Raw genomic sequence first — 24,365 nt, forward strand, 5'->3', positions numbered from 1 at the left:
GCAAAGTAGCGTAAGTATTTCCCTCAGTTTTTGAGAACCAAGGTATCAATCCAGTAGGAGGCTACGCGCGAGTCCCTCGTACCTACACAAAAACAATAGCTCAACGCAACCAACGCGCTTAGGGGTTGTCAATCCCTTCACGGTCACTTACGAAAGTGAGATCGGATAGAGATGATAGATAATATTTTTGGTATTTTTGGTATAGAGATGCAAAGTGAAAAGTAAAAGGCAAAGTAAAAATAAAAGCAATAATAAAGTGATTGGAGATTGATATGATGAAAATAGACCCGGGGGCCATAGGTTTCACTAGTGGCTTCTCTCAAGAGCATAAGTATTCTACGGTGGGTGAACAAATTACTGTTGAGCAATTGACAGAATGGAGCATAGTTATGAGAATATTTAGGTATGATCATGTATATAGGCATCACGTCCGAGACAAGTAGACCGACTCCTGCCTGCATCTACTACTATTACTCCACTCATCGACCGCTATCTAGCATGCATCTAGAGTATTAAGTTAAAAACAGAGTAACGCCTTAAGCAAGATGACATGATGTAGAGGGATAGTTTCATGCAATATGATAAAAAAAAACCATCTTGTTCTCCTTGATGGCAACAATGCAATACGTACCCTGCTGCCCCTTCTGTCACTGGGAAAGGACACCGCGAGATTGAACCCAAAGCTAAGCACTTCACCCATGGAAAGAAAAACCAATCTAGTAGGCCAAACCAAACTGATAATTCGAAGAGACTTGCAAAGATAACCAATCATACATAAAAGAATTCAGAGAATATTCAAATATTATTCATAGATAAACTTGATCATAAACCCACAATTCATCGGTCTCAACAAACACACCGCAAAAAGAAGATTACATTGAATAGATCTCCACGAGAGAGGGGGAGAACATTGTATTGAGATCCAAAAAGAGAGAAGAAGTCATCTAGCTACTAACTATGGACCTGAAGGTCTGAGGTAAACTACTCACACTTCATCAGAGAGGCTTGGATGATGATGTAGAAGCCCTCCGTGATTGATTCCCCTTCCGGCGGAGCTCCGGAATAGGCCCCAAGATGGGATCTCATGGATACAGAAAGTTGCGGTGGTGGAATTAGGTTTTTGGCTCCGTCCCCGATCGTTTGGGGGCACATAGGTATATATAGGAGGAAGGAGTACGTCGGTGGAGCTTCGAGGGGCCCACGAGGCAGGGGGCGCGCCCTAGGGGGGCGCCCTGCACTCTCCCGACCACCTCGTGGCTTTCTTGACGGAGGGTCCAAGTCTCCTGGGTCTTATCTGATGAGAAAATCACGTTCCCGAAGGTTTCATTCCGTTTGGACTCCGTTTGATATTCTGTTTCTCCGAAACACTGAAATAGGCAAAAAAACAGCAATTCTGGGCTGGGCCTCCGGTTAATAGGTTAGTCCCAAAAATAATATAAAAGTGGAAAATAAAGCCCAATATAGTCCAAAACAGTATATAATATTGCATGGAGCAATCAAAATTATAGATACATTGGAGACGTATCAAGGCGCTGGCCACCGACTCGTCGCTCTTTGCGCACCCGGCTTTTGTTGCTGCTTGCATGGCGCGGCCGCCGGCATGGGAGTCTCGGCCACAGAAATGGGAGACGCGGTACGAGGCGGTGGCGTGGACGGCAGCAACGACGCCCGTGCGCCGCTCCTCGTCGAGCTGGCCTGGAGCGGCGAGTTGCTGAACCGCGCGTCGGCTTGGGGCGGTAACTGGCTCCATCGAGCGAGGGGAGGGAGGTGGATCAGCGAGCAGCATAACTCGTATCCGGCGGGCTACCAAGCCGGCTTGGATGCGGAATAACTACTCTTCGTAAGCCATTGTAAGAGTGGACAAAATGGTGGAGGAGATAGGGGAGCGGCGGAGGTGTGCGATTCTTGGCCGACGTTTGGCCTTGTTTAAATAGGAGATTAAATAGACGGCGGACGGGAGGAGCTCGGCTGGTGTTGCGTTTAACGCCGACCCGGTCATGAACGGACGTGTGTCCAGAGTGGGTTTCTCGGCTTCCACACAGGCGGGTTTCATGGAGGCGTTTGAATGCGGCACGGAGGCGTGTTCAGTCAGGCGTGCCGCGAGTGGCGCCCTCGACTCTGACCTAGGACACAACACTGTTCTTCCACTAACGTGTGGGCTCTTTGAGTGCATGGCCTGCATGTCAGTGACCCAACGCAGGCAGCGCACAGCAGAGGAACCTTTGGTGGGCTAGGGCGGTCAGAAGCGGGCATTTCATAAACCGATGATTGTTCATTGAGTGTGACGTCATCTTTTTCATGTAGATAAGCCTACTATGTTGATAGCCCGTTCGATACGTTGTAATTCATAAAGACCGCTGCAAACATCAATGTTCTGCTTATCACAGATAAGATTGATTAATACCCGTAACAATCCATGTCCTTAACAAAGGGTGCATGCATGTATAGGTTGAGCGTGTGTCTTGCGTTGTGTGCTGTGTGCATGCAGGCGTGCGAGTGTTGCGTGCGTGCAAGGGTACGTTTCAGTGTTGCATGCATGTGTGCGTACGTGCATGTGTTCATGATTGCATGTGTACGTGTCAGTGTTGCACGCCAGCATGCGTGCGTGTGTACGTGTCAGTGTTGCACGCCTACATGCGTGCGTGTCTTGCGTGCGTGCATGTGTACGTGTGGGGTGAGGCTACACGTCAGTCGACTGACTTTTTCATCTCTGGTCATTAGATTTTCTAGTCGTTGGATACGAAATCAAGGGCCTCCAGTTTATCATCAAAGTCCACCCCCCCCCCCCGAGCCGCCAGCCACCACCGGCCGAACCGCCAGCCCCCGCCGCCCTCGGCCGGCCCGCCCTCCCCGAAACCACTCCCCACCGCCGGTCTGCCGCCGCACCAGCCATCCCTCTAGCCCCCCCCCGGCCGAGCTTTTTCTCCGGGGATCCCCACCCCACCGGCCAATGAACGCCCCCAACCGCCGGTGACTGCCAACCAGAGGTCTCACGACTTCGAATACCCACCGACCACTAATTTATTACCATTTCTGTCCTTCATATACGCGCTGACGGGTGGGCCCTATGATAATGTGCGCTGCTGAATGTGGACCATTTGACTGGTCAATTGATCATGTTATCAACAAATTACGGAGCTGTATGGTGAGCCAGTGACCGTATGATCACCCTAAAATGTACTCCTATTTTATTAACACAGTACAGACTCAAACTACCATTTGTTTCTTTCATATACGGGCTGACAGGTGGGCGCCATGGTTACGCGCCCCGATGATGCAACACTAGTTGCGCCGCGTGGAACGTTTGACTAGTCAATTGATTGTGTCATCAACAAAATATGGAGTTGTAAGGGTGAGCCAGTGACCGTATAATCATGATACGTATTTGTTTAACACGGTACAGACGGAAGGGCTCATATATACGTGCAAGCACTCACCGCTATAAGCGCACACACACGAACCCTACCCCTATGAGCACCTTCAAGAGAGTGGGCCAGCATATATGATCTTGAGATTTTACGAAGTCACCATAGGTGCCTCGTAATCGAGTAGAACGTCTCCTCCCACTGAACGTACATCGCCGGAAAATACTGAAATTAACACAAGATAAATGCGAGCACCGGGACTTTAACCTTGGTGGGCTGGAGAAACCACTGTCCTCTAACCATCCAACCACATGTTGGTTAGCACGACAAAATGTATGTGGTGACCGTGAGGAGCTTATTTTGAAGTCCAGTGACCATACCGTGCTTTCGCTTCAAATACAATGACCGTAAGTGTCGTCAACAAAATACGGAGCACGCATCAAATGCAAAGTCTGTCAGTGTCATCAACAAAATATGGAGACGTATCGTGAGCTAGATACTGTTGTACGATTGTATATGCTTATTTTGTTAGTGGCCGATTGCGTGTGTGGTGTGGTGGGCACATCATTTCTAGTTGTGGTGGGTCAACATGAAGACTTATGGGTCGGTTCCATCTTGCGCCACATATAGGTTGGACCGAGACGTGTTATACGAAGATCCATGTGGAGGACTCGGCGTACAACACGACGCTACCAGAGTCGCGTAGGACTCTATCCCCACTGGTGATAAGCCGACTATATATGATTTGTAACCCTAGGCCCTTAGTATGTTATACAAGCTTGGGGGCTAATTCGTCTATAGTATACACACATGCACAATGTCTGGTATTCACGTGTACTTTGTACACACCCCTATCACTAATATACAGTACCAGGAGTAGGCTCTTTCTTCAACTGCAAGGGTCCGATCCGAACTAGGGTAAAACTTTGCCTCGTATTACCATCCAGCCTAACAGCCAGGGATATCCTACCGAATGATATGATGAAATCATATCTGTCAACTACTAAGAGAGAGATGTGTCGGGGGGGGGGGGGGTAATGTGTGCGAGAGAGGCCTAAAGATAATTTGCGTGCGGGAGACACATAGGCACATATATGTGCGTATAGAGGGCTAGTAGAGACCGTGCATGTGTATATATGCATGTGAGAGAAATAGTGTTTTTAAACTGAGATTAGTGAAAAGAGTGGTACATAGTAGTCAGAAAAAGAGAGAGAGAGAAACAGAGAAAGCATGTGCGTGAGACACCCCGACACCCTGAGAGAGATTGTGAGCATGTGTGAAAGAGAAATGCCGATGCATATAAAGTGTGTGCACTTATGCATTAGATAGAGATATATATATAACGCGTTTGTGAGAACGGGGCGAGGCATAGTGCATCTACGTGTAAAAGGCGGTTCTACGCATTAAATTAAAATATAAATGGCACTATTATTTTTGAATGAGATCATGAATTTTGCAAATTGCGTATGGACGAAAATCGGTCTACCAGACACCCATACTCTAGCATGTGCATGTGTTTATTTCATATTATCGATCCATAAAGTGAGAGCGGTTTGAAATACAGGCAATAGATGCTTTTGCAATTCATATATAAACATTAACCTAAACACTGTCCGGTGTGTGCGCGCTATCAAGCGCGCCGGAACGGCCGCACCACAGCCGTCCATCTCGCGCGCCTACACGTTGGCGTGGTGGACCGACCAGGGGTGACGGTGGGTTTGTCGTTTTTCGCCTTCGTAATTTGACGATAATAATTTACTCCATCCTCCCGTTCCCCCGTTCCCCATTCCCACTCCACCCTCCGCTGGCGACTAGTGAAATGCCAAATCCCCACGAATTCCCGAGGGCTTTGCGGCGAGCGCGGCCGGCGGGAGAGCCGGCGACGTGTTAATTCAAGGCAGCGAAGGATTCCGCAACAGTTCGACGAGGGAGAGGGCGGCGCGTGTGTGCCAGAGATGGAGGACAAGGAAACGGCGACGGGGGAGGGGTGTGGAGCAGGTGGTTCTGCGCGAGGCGGCGACGAACCCGGGAGACACAAGTTCCTGCTGCTTCGACGACCCGAGGTCAGTTTCTCATACGATTCCCCTCCGCCCCCGCACATCTAGTGGTTTCCTGGAGTTTCATCGCCGACGACCTCGTCGTCATCAACGACCCGCAGGAGTGATCATCTCGTAGATCAAAAGGAGAGGCTCCCCGAAGGGAGGGAGGGAGGGATTTTGTGCAAGTGATTTTGTGGAGGGATTTTTGTGGCTTGATCCCTTTTTACTGGCTGATGATTTTGTGGAGGTGCTCCAGACCTTTTTTCACGCCATTGAGCTGCGGCATCATCTGCCCCCCTCATGTTCAGATGCATCCGCTGCTGAAGTAGGGTTCACCCAGGACGTTGGCATTTTTTCCAGATATAGGCAATACTGTGTTTTTTGTAGGCCATTAGACATATATTAGTAGGCAATAAACATTGTGTTTTTAGTATGGAATTAGAATAGATAATTGGCAATAATCTGTGTGTTTTTGTAGGCAATCAGATATGAGATAAGTTGGCAAAAATCAGTATGAAATGCAGGCAAGCATATAGACATATAGGCAATCAGATAGAGATGTGTACGCAACATTCATTTAGAGAATAGGCAATACTGTGTGTGTGTGTGTTTATTTTATTTTTCGAGTTTATTTGATGATGACCAACCAGGCTTCAGCTTTGGTCTCTGTCTTGGTGTTTGGGATTTGGATGTAGGAACGACAGACTAAGTTATTTGTCTGGTTTGCAAGGATGGATGGGATGGTGCCGACAGAAAATTTTGCAGGTCTTAGCGTTCAATATGAAATAAAACCAAATTAAGCCTTCTTAAGTGAATCAACTTTTTTTAATCAAATGAAGGCAAATCCGTTGCCTCTGTTTTTTTGGGGGAAACCGCAGCGTTTATTTGGCGTGGAAACTTCATGCTTCCTGATATGTGTGGATACCTTCTTCGAGAAACCTTTCCGATCTATATATATGTGTGGATACCTTCATCATTTTCATTTCTGCTGCTTTCTTTTTTCTCCATCGTATCATCCCAATTGCTTCATTTTATTTTGCTACCCCTCATCAACATCATCATACACCTGAAAACTGACATTCATGAGTATTTAGTGAATTCACGATGTTTTTTTGCGGGTAGTTAGCATGTTATAGACAATGCATATACATGAGTATTAGTCATGTTCATCTCTTTTAGTGATCTATATATCTCGACAATGCATGCAGAATAAAGGGAGGGGCATTTCTGCGTGTTATTTTTTCTGCGGTCGTAGGCGCGATCCCAAAACAGAAGCGGATCCCATATGCATCCCACATTTCTTTTAGGTTTTTCTGTGTAGGCAAGGTTTTGCCTCCAGTAGTCGGCAAGGGGTTTTCCACACCAGTTTCTTCTAACTCATTTTTCCTTTTTCAAATGCGGGCAAGACAAAAGTGAAAAACAAGATGTTGCTCTGCTATATGTAGGCATCTTCATTTGTATACTAGACATTTTGTTTCATTTTTTTATTTAGTAGTCAATTTGTTTCACCCAAAACACTAAATCACCCACCTCACAATTTAACCACATAGTTTCAGACTACTTTCTATGCAGGCAACTAAGTCATTTTCTACATGCAAATTTACTTTCTGTTTTCCAACTGTGAGATTTCTAAATCATTTTTGCCCACAAATAGCAGAGCAACTTCAGTTTAATGGGCGATTTTACCAACTAGTTTCATACTACTTTTTGCAAAGCATGAAGGCAACTAAGTCAGTTTTCAGCCTACAAATTTCTATCTCCTAAGTCAGTTTTCAGCCTACAAATTTCTCTAAGCAACTTTCTTATATGTGTTTTTTCCATGAAACAGAGGCCAGATGCAAGGAAGTGAAACAACATCAAACAAGTGCTAAGTATCTCTCTCTAACATCCACCTTCGACATCCAGGTCCAAAATGTGTGTGTGTGTGTGTGTGAGGAGGGGGGGTGAATCATCCTAAAGTCGCCCATCATCGGGTGCTAGGTCTCCTAGCCCGCTGACCGCCTACACACACCCACACCTCTTGAGAAATCGCCTAAGCGGCCAAAACGAACTCGCCCACCATCGGGTGCTAGGTCGTCTAACCCGCAGACCTACTCGCCTACACACACACAACCATACCCCTTGAGAAATCACCTAAGCCGGCCAAAACGAACTCGCCCACCCCCGGTGCTCGGTCGCCTAACACGCCGACCTACTCGCGTACACACATCCCTCACACCCCTTGAAAAATCCCCTAAGCCGGCCGAAATGAACTCGCCCACCACCGGATGCTAGATCGCCTAACTCGCCAACCTACTCGCCTACACACACCCTCACACCCCTTTGAGAAATGGCCTAAGCCGGCTGAAACAAACTCGCCCACCACCCAGTGCTAGGTCGCCTAACCCGCCTACGTACTCGCCTACACACACCCCCCACCCCCTTGAAAAATCGCCTAAGCCGGCCGAAACGAACTCGCCCACCATCGGATGCTAGGTTACCTAACTTGCCGACCTACTCGACTACACACACCCACACCCCTTGAGAAATCGCCTAAGCCGGTTGAAACAAACTCGCCCACCACCCGGTGCTAGGTCGCCTAACCCACCGACCTACTCGCCTACACACACCCTCACATCCCTTGAAAAATCCCCTAAGCCCGCCGAAATGAACTCGCCCACCACCGGGCTAGGTCGCCTAACTTGCCAACCTACTCGCCTACACACACCCTCACACCACTTGAGAAATCGCCTAAGCCGGCTCAAACAAACTCGCCCACCACCCGGTGCTAGGTCGCCTAACCCGCCGACCTACTCGCCTACACACTCCCACCCCCTTGAAAAATCGCCTAAGCCGGCCGAAACGAACTCGCCCACCACCAGATGCTAGGTCACCTAACTCGCCGACCTACTCGACTACACACACACACCCACACCCCTTGAGAAATCGCCTAAGCCGGTCGAAACAAACTCGCCCACCACCCGGTGCTAGGTCGCCTAACCCGCCGACCTACTCGCCTACACACACACCCCTTGAGAAATCGCCTAAGCCGGCCAAAACGAAATCGCCCACCCCCCGATGCTAGGCCGCCTAACCTGCCGACCTACTCGCCTACACACACCCCCACACCCCTTGAAAAATCGCCTAAGCCAGCCGGAATGAACTCGCCCACCACCGGGTGCTAGGTTGCCTAACCCGCCGACCTACTCGCCTACACACACACCCACACCCCTTGAGAAATCGCCTAAGCCGGCCAAAACGAACTCACCCACCACCGGGTGCTAAGTCGCCTAGCTCGCCGACCTACTCGCCTACACACACCCTCACACCCCTTGAAAAATCGCCTAACCCGGCCGAAATGAACTCGCCCACAACCGGGTGCTAGAACGCTTAACTCGCCAACCTACTCGCCTACACACACACCCACACCCCTTGAGAAATCGCCTAAGCCGGCTGAAACAAACTCGCCCACCACCCGGTGCTAGGTCGCCTAACCCGCGGACCTACTCGCCTACACACACACACACCCCTTGAGAAATCGCCTGAGCCGGCCAAAACGAACTCGCCCACCACCCGATGCTAGGTCGCCTAACCTGCCGACCTACTCGCCTACACACACACCCACACCCCTTGAAAAATCGCCTAAGCTGGCCGAAATGAACTCGCCCACCACCTGGTGCTAGGTCGCCTAACCCGCCGACCTACTCGCCTACACACACACACCCACACCCCTTGAGAAATCGCCTAAGCCGGCCAAAACGAACTCGCCCACCATCGGGTGCTAATTCGCCTAACTCGTCGACCTACTCGCCTGCACACACCCGCACACCCCTTGAAAAATCGCCTAAGCCGGCCGAAATGAACTCGCCCACAACCGGGTGCTAGATCGCCTAACTCGCCAACCTACTCGCCTACACACACACCCACACCCCTTGAGAAATCGCCTAAGCCGACTGAAACAAACTCGCCCACCACCCGGTGCTAGGTCGCCTAACCGGCCGACCTACTCGCCTACACACCCCTACCCCCTTGAAAAATCGCCTAAGCCAGCCAAAACGAACTCGCCCACCCCCCGGTGCTAGGTCGCCTAACCCGCCGACCAACTCGCCTACACACATACCCATGCCCTTGAGAAATAGCCTAAGCCGTCCGAAACAAACTTGCCCACCACCCGGGTGCTAGGTCGCCTAACCCGCCGACCTACTCGCTTACACACCCATCCACCCCCTTTTAAAAATCGCCTAAGCTGGCCAAAACAAACTCGCCCACCCCCCTGTGCTATGTTGCCTAACCCGCCGACCTACTTGCCTACACACCCAACCAACGCCCTTGAAAAATTGCCTAAGCCGACGGAAACGAACTTGCCCACCACCGGATGCTAGGTCGCCTACCTCACCGACCTACTCGCCTACACACATACCCACACCCCTTGGGAAATAGCCTAAGCTGGCCCAAACGAACTTGCCCACCACCCAGTTGCTAGGTCGCCTAACCCACCGACCTACTCACCTACACACCCACCCAACCCCCTTGAAAAATCGCCTAAGCCGGCCGAAATGAACTGTCCCACCACCAGGTGGTAGGTAGCCTAACCCGCCGACCTAGTCGCCCGCAGACACCCCACAACCCCCTCGGAGGTCGCCTGTAGGAGCAGTTGCCGCAACACGAAAATTCACACCATGCCATCCTGGACAGGAGCAACTCCCAATTCCGGCGACTCGCTCACACCCTCAATAGAAATAGGGACTCTTTTCAGTTTGTGTCTGTGTGCAGTATGGAGGGCCACCATCACAACCATGAAACTCGTCAAGGACCTCATTGAGATTAATGCCAGCCATCTGCATTTAATACATAATGTAAATGAAAGACTTTTTTTTTGCATTTTCCCCCTTCCACCATGCAAGCAAAACTAAATGAACAGGGGCACTTTTTTTTGCAACAAATCACCGGAGCACAATAAACTGAATGAACAACCTCATATGGGGGAGGCAACATCTTCTTTTGCTGCTTGCTTTTCAGGCTTTTTTTCTGCCTACCTTGTGTTTTTGTAAGCAACTATACTTTACTACTAGCTTGTTTTGTAAGCAACTACAATAGCTTATTTGACCAGTTTACTAACACAAATATGTTTCTTTTTTGTTTTGCAGAAACAAGGTGCAAGGCAGAAGACAAGATACAATTCAAGAGTCAGTAGCCATTTTATGTAGCATCCAAGGTCTACACGTGTGTAGGGGGATGCAAGAAGGGGCATGATACTAGCCAGGTTCTCAAACAATCCGGTACAGGGGGCAATTTCTGCAAGTAGTAGATCAGGGGGGTAGGTACAGACAGGGAAATCCACAAGTTCTAGAACGAAGTTCATGGACAAAACAAATTGGAACAACCTGTTACCTTTTGTTGTTCACACGGGAGAAATTTGCCCAGCTCTGGCAATTTTTTGCCTGACCAGCAAGAAAGAGTTGCAGACGCAATTGCATTTTCAGGATTTTTTTCCCAGGATCTTTCGCTTTGATTTTCGCCTTCTTTTACTCTGTTTTTTGGCTGTTGTGTGACGGGTACTGATCAGGTGGGACGTGGGGTTTTGTGGTGGTGGGGCGAAAATCACGTGAGGCAGAGGGGGCATTGGCTGTCGGGACGCGGCAACGACAGGGGGAAGGGGAACCTGCCTTTTTTGAGCACATGGGTGGGGACCGAGAGGAAACTGGCGGCCGCTAGATGCGCATGCATAGCGCGCGGGCGCTATGTAGCAGTGTCCAAACATTAATTAGTGCACTCCATGTTGTTAGTGTGAAGCACTTCATACATTTGTCACTTGCATGGATACATTCCAAATTGCTAGCTACGAAATAGAATACATGTCGAATTCAACATAAAGGGGGTTTCGAAGATTCGAATTCATAGGAAGTGCATTCATCTATTTGAACCCAAGATAATAGCATTTGTAAATCAGATGTAAAAGGGGGCATCAATCTTTGTTGTGAGTTTGAACATGCTATATATATTCATACGCATATCTAACTTCTTTTTGCAATCAAGGAGATTATATCTGGAACCATTCATGAACTGAGATAAGTTGCATATTTTTTAATATATACTCGTGTACAATGTATATTCAAATGTACCCCCTCCATTCCAAAATAATTGTAGCTTTAGAATTTTCAAGAGTAAAGATTTGTGAAGTTTGACAAATCCTGAAAGTTCAATTCAAGAGAACCGAAAACGTTAATGCTTCTGCTCCCAAGTATTGAACGAAGCGCCAAATAGGCCTTTGGTCACCCGAAACTGCGCGAGACTAATGTTTTGGTGGTAGGAAATTACTGTCCTGACTCTGGCTCGTGTAGCCTATCGGCTCGATCTCCAAAGGTCTAAATCAAGAAAGGTTTGTAACTTCACCAAGACGCCAGTCTCAACCGCCTCCGAGAAGCATTCATACGCCGTGGGCGCCTACCCATGCGCTCGGCCGAAATCTATCCCGCCCACATTTGGGACACCTGACATGACTGTCCTACCCCCAACCTGCAATATGTCCGAAATTTTAGATGGGGGCAAAGTTTGTAACTTTCCCCAAATTTCAAACAAGCGCGTCTCAAACCGAAACATTGTTTCCCCTAAGTTCCCCGCCTCCCTCCGTTTCCCCATTCATACTCCGTGGGCGCGAAAACGCCCTCTCCACCAGCCGCGAAACCCCAGCCTCCTCCGTCCTACCCCGACATCGTCGTCCAACACAACCGCAACTGCAACGCCCTCAAGGACTTAGCAGCTGAAGCCGAGGCAGAGCTGCCTCCACGACGCCGACGCCGACGTGCGCCGTACCAGAACCACTCCGACCATGCCGTCCTGCGGCTCCACTGTCGCAACCGTCCACCGCACCGGAGCTGTTCCCGCTACGCCGTCGTTCGCCGCCTTGGATCTGCTTCCCCGCCGCCGACAGACGGCCACCGCACCACACTCAACAACTTGGCCATGGGTTCGTCCAAGGCTGCACCGTCCTCCATAACTTCTGGTTTCCGGCGAACAACAAGAAGATCATCGGAAAAACAGAAGGAGGACACAGCACTGCCAGCAGAAAGAGGTACTCCTCTTCTCTTATTCGTGCAAATCTTACGTCTCTGCTCACACCGTATTCATCCCACGAAAGAAACTAGGTGAGCGCTTCTTACTGCATCTTCTTCGTGATACTAAATGCACAAGGTTTCCTCCCTTTTACTATTTCACCTTTGCTAGAGGTCAGTAGACCGCCTGGATTTCAATTCAGGGGCAATCGAACCGCAATTAAAAGAAGCAGCACCCGCTTAGGCGCGTGGAGCACCTAGTTCGCTTGTTCCCCGGGGAAGCGGTGCATCGGTGTCTATCATAGGGGTGTGGGGCGCAGGAGCTGCTTGCGCCCGATCTGGAGGTCGGCGGGGCTTGAATGGATGGCCGGGGGTGCCAAACATGGCGGTGCGGTGAGGTTGAGGCGAGGGCGCAGGCAGGGGAGGAACTGGGTCGGTGGTCGCTGGTGTTTCGAGGAAGATCGTCAACACTGATTGGCTGGAGGTAGATGAAGGCGATCTGCCCATTCTTTGTACATCGGACGGTGCAGAAAAAATGGACTGGCCTATTTGCTTTCAGTCGACTGTTATTTTCATAGAATCCTGTAGTAATTTAGTGTGCCATGCATGTTGTAGAGCTATCATATGTCTCCCGTCATTTATTTCTCACCGACCTGCTATCTGCTACCTTTACACTGTACTAATTGTGCACACACTTCACCCATACTCATACTATTGTTTTTTTATGCATGGGTATTTCAGACTCTGACGCAGTGTTGATGAATGCAGAAAATAAAAGACAGAAGTCGCTCCAGTGTAATTCGAAGATAAGCACTAAGCGTTTCAGCGCTCTAATGGGTGCAGTGTTAGCAGTTGGAGATAGTAAATGTAGCTCTGCAGTTGATGATCTCAATTGCCACACACAACCATCCCAGGTGCTTGCTTTAACTTCCCGCTGTCAAATATGGTTGCATGTTGCATATGGTGTCTAGTTTGTATTGCTTCCAATTTGGTTAAATTACATCTGCTTACTTTACACATTATAGCTTTGATAATGACATGCCTTCCTGTTTTTGATACATACTACATATGTCTATTAACCATGTTCGTACATCAAACTAATGCTCTTTTGTATCCCTCGTCAATCACTTATGATGAGACGGTCACCCGAGTGGGTTACTGTAAGACGCCCTACTCGTTTAAAGAGTGCAGTGTCATCCTCCCCACATGATTCTCAAGAAAAAGCAAGGCTAAATGAAGATAGTCAACGTAGCTCTCTAGTTGATCACCGCAATTCCCCCACACCACCATCGCAGGTGCTTGCTCTTACTTGGCAGTGTGATATGTGGTTGCATGTTGCATATGGTGTCTACCTTGTAATGCTTCTAATTAGGGTAACACATTATACGTGTGAATATGACATGCCTTCCTGTTTTTGGTACATACTACGTCTTTCTATTAACCATGTTCTTACATCAAACTACTTTTCTTGTGTATCCCTCATCAATGCTCCTAATTTGTTAAATTGCATCTCCTTAGCTTACACATTATACATGTGAATATGACACGCCTTCCTATGTTTGGTACATACTACATCTGCCTATCACACCATGTTCTTACATCAAACTACTGTTCTTGTGTATCCTGCGTCTATCGCTTATGATGAGACAATCACGCGCGTGGGTTAATATGAGATGCAATACTCTTATAAAGAATGCAATTTCATCCTCTCCACATGATTCTCAAGAAACAGCAAGCCTAAATGAAGATATTGAACGTAGCTCTGTACCTGAAGACCGCACTTCCCCTACACCACCATCACAGGTGCTTGATCTAACTTCGTAATGTGATATGTGGTTGCATGTTGCATACAGTGTCTAGCTTGTAATGCTTCTAATTAGGGTAAATTGCATCTGCTTAGTTTACACACTATACCTGTGAATATGACATGCCTTCCTATTTTTGGTACACACTGCATCTATGTGTTAACCTTGTTCTTACATGAAACTACCTCTCTTCTGTATCCTGCATCAATCACTTATGATGAGTCACCTTTATTCGTTGCATATTGCATATTATTTCTAGCCTGTTGCCATGTATTGCTTCTAATTTGGTCAAATACATTTGTTAGGGCACCCTTTTAATTTGGCAGAGTGATATTTGTTTCATCTTTCATATGGTTTCTAGCTTCCATTGATTCTAACAAGTTCAAGCACCTTGTGCTTAGTTTACACTTTATACATCATACATGTCAATATGTCACGCCGTCCTGTTTTTCATACATATTCCATCCTCCTATCATGCGACTGCCTTACATGAAAGTAGTGTTCGTCAGTATCATGCATCAATGAGTTCTGAAGAGCAAATTTTATTCCTTTTTCTTGTGGGTTTGACTTGACAAGGCAAAATCAAGAAAGAGAAGGAAAAGAGTAAGGAAGGCGATGATGGTGGTCCTCTACAGCAACGTAAATGGAGCATCTGTACTGATTCTCCTTGTACTGATAGTGCATTACAAGGTCCAAGTCTCCGCTCCCCTACTCCACCATCCAAGGTGCTTGCTCTAACTTGGCAGTGTGATATCTGGTTGCACGTTGCATATGGTGTCTAGCTCGTATTGCTCCTAATTAGTGTAAACTGCATCTGTTTAGCTTACACATGATACATGTGAATATGACACGCTTTCCTATTTTTGGTACATACTATATCTGTCTATCACACCATGTTCTTACATGAAACTACTCTTCTTGTGTATCCTGCATCAGTCACTTATGATGGGACACCTTTAATTTGGCAGTGTGATATTGGTTTGCGTCTTGAATATGATTTCTAGCACGTATTGATTCTAGTTTGATGAACGCCACCTATGACGAGACAGTATTAACTTGGCAGAGTGATATTGATTGCACCTTTCATATGGTGTCTTACAGTGTTTCTAATTTGTTGAAGTGCCTTCTGCTTAGTTACCACATCATAGGTGTGAATATATCAAGCCGTCCATTTTTTCGTACATATTCCATCCTCGTATCATGACTTTGCCTTTCATCAGAGTAGTGTTCGTCAGTATCATGCATGAATGAGTTCTGAAGAGCGAATGATATTCCTTTTTCTTGTCGGTATGACCTCACAATGCAAAATCAATAAAGCTGAAGGAAATTGGCAAGGCATTGGATGATGGTGGTCCTTCCGAGCAACTGAAATGGAGGTTCTCTACAGATTCTACTCCGCCATCCTCCCAACAAGATTCGCAAGACAACGCAAGGCTAGACAGTCAACGTAGTTGTGTAGATGATGAGCACATCTCCCCTACTCCACCATCACATGTGCTTGCTCTAACTTGGCACTATTATATGTGGTTGCATGTTGCGTATGATGTCTAGCTTGTATTGCTTCCAACTTTGTTGAATTGCATCTGCTTAGTTTACACATAATGCCTGTGAATATGACATGTGTTCCTGTTTCTACATCAGACTACTACTCTTGCATATCCCGCATCAGTCACTTATGATAAGGCACCTTTAAGTCACCACTGTGATATTGGTTGTGTCTTGCATATGATTTCTAGCATGTACTGCTTCTAATTTGTTGAAACGCCATACAGTTTGAACTTGGCAGAGTGATATTGGTTGCATCTTTCATATGGTATCTAGCTTGCAGTGCTTCTAATTTGTTGAAATGCCTTCTTCTTTGTTACCACATCATAGGTGTGAATATGTCACACCATCCTATTTTTCATACATATTCCATCCTCGCATCATGTGTTTGCCTTTCATCCGAGTAGTGTTCGTCAGTATCATGCATGAATGAGTTCTGAAGAGCGAATTTTATTCCTTTTTCTTATCGGTTTGACTTCACAATGCAAAATCATTACAGCTGAAGGAAATTAGTCCGGCAGTGGATGATGGTGGTCCTTCTGAGCAACTCAAACAGGGGGTCTCTATAGATCCTACTCCGCCATCCTCCCAACAAGATTCGCAAGACAACACAAGGCTGGATAGTCAACGTAGCTGTGTAGATGGTGAGCACATCTCCCCTACTCCACCATCACAGGTGATTGCTCTAACTTGACATTATTATATGTGGTTGCATGTTGCGTATGATGTCTAGCTTGTATTGCTTCTAACTTGAATTGCATCTGCTTACTTTACACATAATGCCTGTGAATATGACACGTGTTCCTATTTCCAGAACATACGTGTACATGATGAGCACATCTCCCCTACTCCACCATCACAGGTGCTTGCTCTTACTTGGAACTGTTATACGTGGTTGCGTTTTCCGTATGATGTCTAGTTTGTATTGCTTCTGATTATGTTGAATTGCATCTGCGTAGCTTACAACTTATACCTGCAACGATCACTTACCCATAAGACACATTTAACTTGGGACTGTGATGTAGGTTGCATCTTGCATTGTCTTCTAGCTTGTACTGCTTCTAATTTCTTGAAATGGCACTTACGACGAGACACTTTTTACCTAATAGAGTGATATTGGTTGCATGTTCATATAGTGCCTAGCTTTCATTTCTTCTAATTTTGTTGAAATGCCTTCCGCTTACTGTTTTCTCATACATATTCCATCCTCCTATCGTACGTGTGAATATGAAACGCTGTCTTTTTGTGTATATATATTCCATCCTCCTATCCTGCGCTTGCCTTACATCAAAGTAGTGTTCGTCTGTATCATGCATTAACCAGTTATGCAGAGCTAATTTTATTCATCTTCTTGTGGTTTTGACTTCATAAGGCAATATCAGAAAATAGGAAGGAAAAGAGTAAGTTAGGGGATGTAGGTGGTCCTCCGCACCGACGCAAATAGAGACTCTCTAGATTTGCCACTGCTACTGCTAATGAAGTTGAAGTCCCAAGTCTACATGATGAGTTCATCTCCGGTACTCCACCATCGCAGGTGCTTGCTCTAAGTTGACAGTGTGATAATTGGTTTCATGTTGCATATGTTGTCTAGCCTGTATTTCTTCTATTTTGATTAAATTGCACCTGCTGGGTTTATATGTTATACATGTGCATATGACATGGCTTTCTGTGTCTAGAATACACTGCATCTATCTATCATACCATGTTCTTACATCAAAGTACTGCTTTTGTGTATTCCGCATCAGTCACTCAGGATTGGACGCTTTTAACATGGCAGTTTGATAGTGATTGCATCGTGCATTGATTTCTACGTTGTACTGCTTCTAATTTTTCGAATTGCCACTTATGACAAGACACTTTTAACTTGGCAGAGTAATATTGGTTGCATCTTTCATATGGTGTCTAGCTTGCATTACTTCTATTTTCTTGAAAATCCTTCTGCTTAGTTTGCACATCGTAGCTGTGAATATGTCATGTCGTCCTATTTTTCTTACATATTCCATACCCATACGGTTGTCTTACATCAAAGTATTGCTTGTCTGTATCATGCATCAGTGAGTTCTGAAGAGTGATTTTATTCTTTTGTGTTGTGGGTACAGCTTGACATGGCAAAGTCAAAAAAGAGCAAGGAAAATAATATAGTAGGGAGTGCTGTTACTCGGCGGGTGAAACGAAAAAGGTTCTGCCATCGAGATTCTGCTGGTACTTATAGTGCAGTAGAAGGTCCAAGTCCACCAGCTAAATCTACAAACACAGTATCACCTGCTCCACCAGCTACAGCATCCGCTTCCACCGTACCAGCATCTCAACCAGTTACTCGTTTGTTTGCTCCGGAACTGGCCAGTTCCCAAGCTGCCTTCACACCTAACACTACTTCCGAAGCACTGCTGACACAACATGACTTGGCAAGATCAGATGAACCTCATGAGCATGAACACCAAGACGGTACCTGACTGAGTCAAGTTGCAGTTGCATGCTCCTTTATATGTACTCTCACAGTTTGATGTACACTAACACTTTCCATATTCGTTGTTGAACTAGCACCATGGCGCAAGCGGAAACAGACATCAGGGATAATGCTTGAGAGATTAACAAAATCTAAAGGAGGAAGAATGGAGATCCATTTTGAGGCAGGTTTAAAAAGTTGCCGTTAGGTGTCATGCACGTATCCTCCCAACGTGGATCCAGTACAGGAATGAGAAAGACAATACCCAGTTTAACACCTTCCTTGACCATTTATCCATAAGTAATGTTATTCATCGCAATTAGTAATATTGTCTTGCTCTGTCCCATACTTTCTAGCTTCCTCCTAATAAGACTCACATTCTTTTTTCAACAGATGAGGTTCGAGTTGGATCCGAAAGATGATGCAACTAAACAAGCATGCACTCATGTTTTTCAGTCTGCTCTGCGACAGTATCGGTACCACCTTAGAAAATCTCACTTTGAAGGCAAGGCTAACAATGAAATCGCCCAAACATCTCCAGTGGAATATATTACAGATGAAGACTGGACTGCCCTCGTTAAACACTGGTCTGATCCAAAGTATCAGGTAGGCTATATGTATTTGATCAGACCACATATTGAACTTGTATTTATGTATCTGCCTTACAAGTGTATCTTCTTCTAGGCTAACTGTTTGAAGAACAAAACCAACCGTTCTAAAGTGAAATTCCAACAGACAACAGGATCTCGTAGCTATATTGCACACTGCGAGGCTCTTGTAAATAGCTGCTACTTCCTTCTTTTTTTGTGCCATATTATCGTATCTATATTGACTTGTTCCAAATACATAGGAAAGCCCGTGCGGACCAAAAAGAACCTAAACCGAATGCAGTGCAAATCTTCAAGGATTGCCACACCAGCAAGATGAAGGGCATGAGCACACCAGTTCAAGCCGTTGTTGTAAGTCCTTACTCCTCCTACCTTGAACTGATTGGTACTATGATGTGTTCATTTAACTACTTGGTTTGCAGCCAATGTCAGTTACTCTGTTCACTTTTATTCACAGTTGTCTTAACGTATTATTTCACCTTACATGGTTTAAAAGAGATGAAGGATATTCGTTTGGTCTTGATCTGTAATCTAGTGACAGCTACATTCACGTTAAATAGGGCACCGTCTAAAAATCCGTTGAGATGACACCATATGAACTGTGGTTTAGCAAGAAACCTAAGCTGTCATTTTTTAAGTTTGGGGTTGCGATGCTTATGTGAGAAAGTTTCAGCCTGATAAGCTCAAACCCAAATCGGAGAAGTGCGTCTTCATAGGATACCCAAAAGAAATTGTTGGATACACCTTCTATCACAGATCTGAAGGCAAGATCTTTGTTGCTAAGAGTGGATCCTTTCTAGAGAAGGAGTTTCTCTCCAAATAATTGAGTGGGAGGAAAGTAGAACTTGATGAGGTAATTGTACCTTCTCTCGAATTGGAAAGTAGTTCATCACAGAAATCAGTTCCAGTGATGCCTACACCAATTAGTGAGGAAGTTAATGATGATGATCATGAAACTTCAGATCAAGTTACTACCGAACCTCATAGGTCAACCAAAATATGTTCCGCACCAGAGTGGTACGGTAATCCTGTTCTGGAAGTCATGTTACTAGACCATGACGAACCTACGAACTATGAGGAAGCGATGATGAGCCCAGATTCCGCGAAATGGCTTAAGGCCATGAAATCTGAGATGGGATCCATGTATGAGAACAAAGTATGGACTTTGATTGACATCCCTGATGATCGGTGAGCCATTCAGAATAAATGGATCTTCAAGAGGAAGACTGACACTGATAGTAGTGTTACTATCTACAAAGCATTGATTGTCGCAAAAGGTTTTCGACAAGTTCAAGGTGTTGACTACGATGAGATTTTCTCACTCGTATCGATGCTTAAAAGTCTGTCTGAATCATGTTAGCACTTGCTGCATTTTATGAAATCTGGCAAATGGATATCAAAACTACATTCCTTAATGGATTTATTAAAAAAGGAGTTGTATATGATGCAATCAGAAGGTTTTGTCAATCCTAAAGGTGTTAACAAAGTGTGCAAGCTCCAGCGATCCATCTATGGACTGGTGCAAGCATCTCGGAGGATGAATATACGCTTTGATGAGTTGATCAAAGCATATAGTTTTATACAGACTTGCGGTGAAGCCTGTATTTACAAAAGAGTGAGTGGGAGCACGACAGCCTTTCTGATAAGTATATGTGAATGACATATTGTTGATCGGAAATGATGAAGAATTTTTTGGAAAGCAAAGGAGTGTTTGAAAGGAGTTTTTCAAAGAAAGACCTCGGTAAAGCTGCTTACATAGTGAGCATCAAGATCTATAGATATAGATCAAGACGCTTGATAAGTTTTTTCAATAAGTACATACCTTGACAAGATTTTGAAGGAGTTCAAAATGGATCAGTCAAAGGAGTTCTTTCCTGTGTTGCAACGTGTGAAGTTGAGTAAAGACTCAAAAAAGACCACGGCTGAAAATAGAAAGATAATGAAAAAGTCATTTCCTATGCCTTAGTCATAGGTTCTATAAAGTATGCTATGTTGTGTAGTAGACCTATTGTATACCTTAGCATGATTTTGGCAAGGGAGTACAATAGTGATCTAGGAGTAGATCACTGGACAACAGTCAAAATTATCCTTAGAGGGCTAAAGAAATATTTCTCGGTTATGGAGGTGTTGGGGGTTTGGTGCGACATATGACAACGGATGGCTTATCATGGTGGGGGCGAGTAGAACGTCGCCGGTGCCTGGAAACGGGATGAGGCGAAGACATGCACGCCGACGAATCTTACCCAGCTTCAAGGCTCTCCGGGGAGATAACACCCCTACTGCTGCTTTGCGGGGTCTCCGCATGATCACTAAGGCCAAGTGTTTACAAGGTTGCTCCTTGAGCTGTTTTGGGTGGTAGGAGAGGGCAAGGCTAGCTCTCTCCTTCTCTCTGGTGTGGTCTAGAACTACGGGGGTCCAACCCTTTGCATGGGTGCCCTGGGGGGTTTATATAGGCCTACCCCCTAGGGGTACAATGGTAATGTGACTGGGCGCGGGCCCAACCGTCAGTGCCTCCGACCTCCGACTTCTCCGCCGACTGCTGGGGCCCGCCAACTGGTATGGTACGGAGCCGACAGGCCGCGTCCGCCGTGGGCGGGTCTTGTCGGCTACTGATTACTGTAGCCGTCCTCCTGATGACGCAAGCTTGGTCATGGGGTCGTGGCAACAGCCCCGCCGCCTGGCGGGCGATCACTGTGGACACTCCCCATCTCTTCTTGATTAATGGCGCGTGGGCCCCGGGGGAGGGCTCGGCCGACTCCCCCAGGCCGACTCCTGATGGGTCCGACTGGCGGTTCTCCTGCCGTCTCCCGAGGTCTCGCTGACTGGTGGGCCCCGCTGCCTCCAGGCCGTACAGACAAGCCGTCGTGGGTGCAGGACTTGGTACAGTGGTGCTGATGTAAGGGCCGGCCTGGCAACAGTGCCACGTCGCAGGGAGATCTTCCCAAGTACGGCGTGCTATAGCCATGCCTGCCCTTGGTAAGGGGTGGGGAGTGGGCTTCACTGTAGCCATGCCCCTGCTCCGTCCCCTTCGATGAGGTCACGGTTTGTTGGAGTCGCCGGCCGACTCCCCAAAGCCGTCTTCTCTGGAAGTCGTCCCTGGGAGTCGGCCGTGAGCGGGCAGTCGGCTCTTCGCCCTGGGGTCTTGAGGGGCGCAGCCTGCCCCAATGTCTTGAAAGGTTATGGGCTCGGGTTGGCCTACCCATGGCCCATTACTCCGACAGTAGTCCCCGAAGCTGGTGAGGCGCCGCGGATGATCGGCCGAGAAGCCTTAGCAGTTTCTCTCTCCGGATGCTCAACACATGGTCTTGATTGACTTCTGCCGGGCCGACTAGAAGGAGTCGGACTCGCCCAACTCGGACTCACTCTATTCCGAGTTGCTCAGTAGTTCAAACGTCGCGGCGGGATTTCAAGTGGCGTGCTAGCTAAGCTTCCAGGCCGCCGCCCGTTCCTGGCCTGTCACGCGAGGGCACGTGGCCAGGCCGTCCTGCCAGCCCACGCGCGCGACGGGACAGGCCCGTAGGCGGGGCCCGCCACTACCGCACCTCGGCGCCCGAGCGGATCTGCTGCGACCTCGGCAGGCGGTTGGGATTCCCGTGAAGTTACTGCGCGCAATAACTTTACGTGGATCATGGGGGTCGTGGGGTTGCGGGCGCAGTAAATCCCTACGTCCGCCCCCTCGGCTTTGCAGCCCACCGGGCTATAAGTAGGGGGAAGAGGGAGGTACGTGCGCCCCTCCTTCCCACTACCCCTCGCTTTCTTCCTCCTCGCAGCTCCTCGCTCTCCTGCTTCCTCTTCTCTTCTTCGCTCCGCCGCACGCCCAAGCTCCGGCGAACGCTGCGGCGACAGCTCGCGATGAGATCTTCCTCCGCTGCCGCGCCTCCCCCAGTGCGCTCCGGCACCTGGGACGGCTCTGAAGTCCACAAATACCATATCGAGTTCCTCCGCTGGACCCGTCGGCTTCCCGGCGAAGATCGCATGCAGGTGCGTCTCATGCCGGAGGGGGAGATTTCCCCCGCCCCGCAGGAGGGCGAGCGGGTCATCTTCCACTCGCACTGCCTGCGCGGGCTGGGGCTGCCGGCGAGCAGCTTCTTCCGGTCATTCATGGAGTTCTACGGCCTCCAGCCGCACCACCTCACCCCCAACACAGTAGTGCTGCTGTCCGCCTTTGTGGCTCTGTGCGAAGGCTTCCTCGGAGTCCTCCCCACCCTCGAGCTCTGGGGGGAGTTCTTCTTCTCCAAGCTCGGCACCCAGGCTGCGGGCGTGTCGGCTCAGTGCGGCGCCTTCATCGCCGTGCGAAGGATAGGAGCCGACAACCACTTCCCCTCCATCTCGCTGTTGAAGTCGGTGAAGATGTGGCAGCGGTCCTACTTCTACGTCAGGAACGTCGCCACGAGGGGCGACTGGGTCAATCTGCCAGCTTTCGAAGCCGGCCCGTCGGCTGGCAGACTGCCCAATTGGTCGTACCGGGCCAGGTCGCTGACGCCTGCGGGAGCCGGCGCCATCACGCGACTCCGAGTGCTGACACAGTCGGAGGGTCTGACTGGTCCGGACTTGCTGGCGGCCTTCGTCTCGCGCCGAGTTCTCCCACTCCAAGGCCGCCCTCACATGATGTGCCAGATGAGTGGGGGCCGCGACCCGAGTCGGATTTGCACCAAGGACATGCCTCATGAAGAGGTGGCCCTTATGGTGAACTACCTCTCGGACAGCAGGCTCCCGGAGGACTGGCGATTCGGCAAGGAGCCATACTCCCGCGCCAACCCCCCGCCCGTGGTGAGTCGACTTTCTTTTCTTTGGATTGTCTTCTTCTTGCCGGGTTTTGTTCTGATTAGTCGGCCTTGGTTAGAATCCCCTTCTTCACCCACCAGCCGGCACCTCGGGGTCGGCCCGTGAGTTCGTCGCCGACCGGGCGGAGAGCGACGTCGACGACCCCGATCTGGGGGCGGCGGCTCTGGAAGACGATGCCGAGGGAGGAGGAGGGACGACAGGCGACTTCAGGCCCTCGGCTACCTTCGCCGACTGGCCTGAAGACGACGCCGAGGGAGGAGTCACCCCTCACCATCGGTCAGGAGCCAGCCAGCCGGGTGCGGGCTCTTCTGCCGCGTTGGGCGCTCCAGGCGGCGGGAAGAAGCGCCGGGCTGCGCCGACTTTGTTCGGCAGCCGACCGAAGAAGCCCAAGAGCTCGGCTGCGGCGACCCGGCGGGACAAGGCGGCCGCGAAGGCCATCCGCTTCCGTAAGGAAGTGAAGAAGCCGCCGTTGGTCTCTGCGTAAGTATTCTGTCTTCAAAGTTTACTCTTTTTTCGTGTTTTGTCTGAGTCTCCGCTCGCCCCTCTTTCTTCAGGGCTCCCCTCTCTCTTGAGCGGGTTGCCGCCGCCTCCGTCATGGGGTCAGCGGAGACGCCCGCCACCACTCAGCGAATAGACCCCGCTGCTGACCTCCGGGAGGCGACGGAGCGGAATGCGCGGGAGAGGCACAATGAAGAAGAAGCCTTCCGCCTGGAGAAGGCGGAGGCCGACAGGGCGGAGGCC

At 48.4% G+C, this 24,365-nt stretch overlaps 1 long non-coding RNA gene across 1 annotated transcript; it reads left to right on the top strand.

The window, feature by feature from the left end:
• The first annotated feature begins 5,017 nt into the window (after positions 1-5,017).
• Positions 5,018-10,879, top strand: LOC125532376 (uncharacterized). Its single transcript, XR_007294066.2, has 2 exons — positions 5,018-5,428; positions 10,531-10,879. It is a non-coding gene; the product is annotated as an uncharacterized LOC125532376 (long non-coding RNA).
• Positions 10,880-24,365: the final 13,486 nt, after the last annotated feature.

The sequence above is a fragment of the Triticum urartu genome, chromosome 7A (assembly GCF_056163025.1).
Source record: "Triticum urartu cultivar PI428250 chromosome 7A, HENAU_Tu73, whole genome shotgun sequence".
In the NCBI taxonomy this organism is placed as follows: Eukaryota; Viridiplantae; Streptophyta; class Magnoliopsida; order Poales; family Poaceae; genus Triticum; species Triticum urartu.